This window comes from Triticum urartu, chromosome 2A (genome assembly GCF_056163025.1).
Source record: "Triticum urartu cultivar PI428250 chromosome 2A, HENAU_Tu73, whole genome shotgun sequence".
NCBI lineage: Eukaryota > Viridiplantae > Streptophyta > Magnoliopsida > Poales > Poaceae > Triticum > Triticum urartu.
Window position 1 is genome coordinate 30,769,458 of NC_141874.1, and position 3,634 is coordinate 30,773,091.

Here is a 3,634-nt window from a genome sequence, read left to right on the forward strand (position 1 = left end):
TCGAACACTTGGCGTCAGTTTGGTTCGGAACAAATATTTTGGCCAGCCGGGGCCGCATGGGCACACGTTATTCATTTTTTCGCCAAATTGTTGGCGAGACACGGGCAGCTGGGTGGTTCGCCAATTTTTTGGCGTGCCCTTGTTTTGGTAGGGCTAGTTGGGATAACATCTAAACATACCCGAAGCATATTGTTGGCAGCAACGACATGGTGCTATCACTAGAAGCAGCAACGATAACCCCTTCATGCCAAGGGCGACAACGACCAACTTCCTGCCGTTGCGGATGCTAATGATAACTAGGTAATTGTTGAAGGTGGATGTCATAAGGTTGTATGTGTGAAATTTTCCAAATTGAGGATCACAATTCTGAAATTTCTTTTAAAGAAGTATTTTTTGAAGAAAAAAAAAACCTCAATTCCTTGTGTGCTGGTGAGTTTGCAAGCGTGTAGGTGCGTGAGTTTTTGCAGTGTGGGGACAGCGGGCGCACACGCTTCAGTGGGCCCACTTGTCAGAGTAGTACTCCGGGCTAGGGTTTTCATCTCCGCTTGGGCCTGCCGGGCGCCGCCGCTGATCCTGTCTCCACTCTCCTCGACTCCACCCAAACCACCTCGCCGATGCTCCTCCGTTCTGGGCGGCGCCTGGCCGCCCAGGAAGAAGCGGGGCGGACGGCCGTGCCGAGGAGGAGAAGCAGGGCAAGGTCGGACCCGCTCGCCGGCTTCCCCGATGAGATCCTGCAGCAGGAGATCTTGCCCCGCCTCCCGGCCAAGTCCGTGATCCGCTGCCGCGCCGTCTGCCGGGCCTGGCGCAGCCTCGCGTCCGACCCGGCCTTCCTCCTCGACCACCACCGCCGCCAGCCGGCACTTCCCCTGATTAGGTCCTGCCGAATCTCTGTCGACGGGTCCGACCGCGGCCTCGAATCCCGCCTCAGCGCAATCCACCTCCGGTCCGCGAAACTCGGCCCCTCTTTCGAGTTCCCGTTCCGCGGCTCTTTCGGCGTCGTCACCTCCTGCGACGGCCTTTTCGTCGTCGGCAGCTACATCATCTGCAACCCGGCCACGCGCGAGTGGGCTACCCTCCGGCAGGACGTCAAGCCCATAGAAAATCTCTTTGCCCTCTTCCGGCACCAACCTTCAGGCGAGTTCCGTGTGATGTACTTGAAAAACAACTCCATGGAGTTGATCTGTCGGCAGGAGTATTACATCCTCACCGTGGGAACCAACAATTCATGGCAAGTCGATTGTCAGTTAACCGAGGTTTTGGCCGAGGAACCATCCATCTTTGGCGCGCCGGTCCTTCTCAACGGCAGCCTGCACATACACTGGAGGAGACGGTCAGATGTCCGCTACCACAGGATACGGGTGTTTGACACAGTGGCAGAGACGTCGCGGCAGATGAGGCCGCCGCCTGTGAACCCCCGCCATGTTATGCACTTGCTTGACCTGGGTGGCAAGCTTGCTGCGTCCACCAGCAAGGATGGCATGACTGGGAGGTCCATTTTTGTGCTTCAGGATCCTGAGCACGATGTCTGGGCGTTCCAGTACCGGATCAAACTGCCTGTGATGGAAATCAGGTGCTTTCAGGAGCAAGGTGATTGGTGGGCAAAGGTTGTCTCGGAGGAGGGGGACGTGCTTGTCAGCTGCTATGGCATCTCCTGCAATATGACAAGAAGGGTAATTTGGTACGTAAGTTCATGTATGATGATGACATGCCGGTAGTCATTCCTCACAGGTTCAAAGAGAGTCTTATCCAGCATACATTTTTCCAAAAGACAAAGAAGAATTGATTCGTACTCACTCCTGGATATCTGCTTTCGCGCCATGTTAAATCTAAGTAAGTTTTTTATGCTACTTCTAAATTATAACTAGCATGGTGTCCGTGCAATTATGCGGGACACGCCTTTAATCATCTTTAATTTATTATTTATGCATTATCATGTTATTTTTAAGAACACAAGCTCAGAAATGAATATGCATGGCACTCATATTTGCTATTTGATTATTAGATCGGTACGTAGAATTAAAGCTGAGATTAAAAGCTACCTGATGTAGTTGGGAAGAATCTTTTATGTGGTAAAATTAGCAAAATTAGTCTTTGGATCGTTAAGTGGCTGGTCATTTGCTCATGATATTGATATATTAATATGCATAACTAACAGAAGCCCACAATTTTCTGAATGTGTTATATAGCGGGGCTGCATGGTCATCTGTATTGGACCTACATTTTTTGGCGTGTGTATGATATCAGGCCACTACACGGGAATAAAGTTCAGAATAGGAGCCGGCCGATTGTTTATACACCGTATATATATTGGATCAGTATACATAGATAAAGATCGCACTACCGGGTCAATTGTTGGTTTGCGTATTACACGATTCATCATCGTACGTGTGATACTATATATCAATATACGGAGTTAAGGTACATATCACGGGTTGTTGGACTTAAACCACAATTATGTATTGAATGAGTATAAGGTTATAAATATTACTAGTATCTGCCAATACTATTTAATTTAAGGCCCAAAAGATTGATTATCTGATCATGTTAAATACAGTTGGCAATCTACCATTTGGGGTTCATCATAATAAGGACCTGCCAGATCAGATGTCTAATAGTCTTTAGGTGTAGTTATGGAATTTATCGGTCGTGACCTACTTTGGTATAGTTATGAAGATTTATCAGCTATGTTCAACAGCATTCATTGATGATCCATTGGTTATGATATGTGTGATTTTAGGTAATCTTGTAGGTACAATAAGTGGCTGGTCATTTGCACATGATATTGATATATTAATATGCATAACTAATTGAAGCCCACAATTTTCTGAATGTGTTATATAGCGGGGCTGCATGGTGATCTGTATTGAACCTACATTTTTTGGCGTGTGTATGATATCAGGCCACTGCACGGAAATAGAGTTCAGAATAGGAGCCGGCCGATTGTTTATACGTGATATATATATTGGATCAGTACACGTAGTTAAAGATTGCACTACCGGGTCAATTGTTGGTTTGCATATTACGTGATTCATCATCGTACGTGTGATACTATATATATCAATATACGGAGTCAAGGTACATATCATGGGTTGTTGGACTTCGACCTCAATTATGTATTGAATGAGTATGAAGTTACAAATGTTATGAGTATCGGTCAATAATATTAAGGTCTAATAGATTGATTATCTGATCATGTTAATTACAGTTATGGCAATCCACCATTTGGGGTTTATTATAATAAGGACCTACCAGATCAGATGTCTACGGATCTTTAGGTGTAGTTATGGAATTTATCGGTCATGACCTACTTTGGTAGTTATGAAGATTTATCTATGTTCGAGAGCACTTATTGATGATCAATTGGTTATGATATGTGTGGTTACAATTATGAAAATCTATTGCTGTGATTTTAGGTAATCTATTAGGTACTATAATGTTGACTATCGACTAGCCTAACTTTGTCAAAACCCTAAGCACAATATACTTAATAATTAGTTCATCTAATTTTGGAAAAAGTTAATCCATTTGAAAAATAGTTCGCAAATCTTGAGAAAAAAGTTCACAGAATTTAAAAAAGTTCACCAAATTTTGCAAAAAAGGTTCATCGATTTTGGAAAAGTTAATCCACTTTGAA

General features: G+C 44.7%; 1 pseudogene; it reads left to right on the plus strand.

Annotated features, from left to right (window-relative positions):
• Positions 1 to 614: 614 nt before the first annotated feature.
• On the plus strand, positions 615 to 1,783 carry LOC147983221 (putative F-box protein At3g52320; annotated as a pseudogene).
• Positions 1,784 to 3,634: the final 1,851 nt, after the last annotated feature.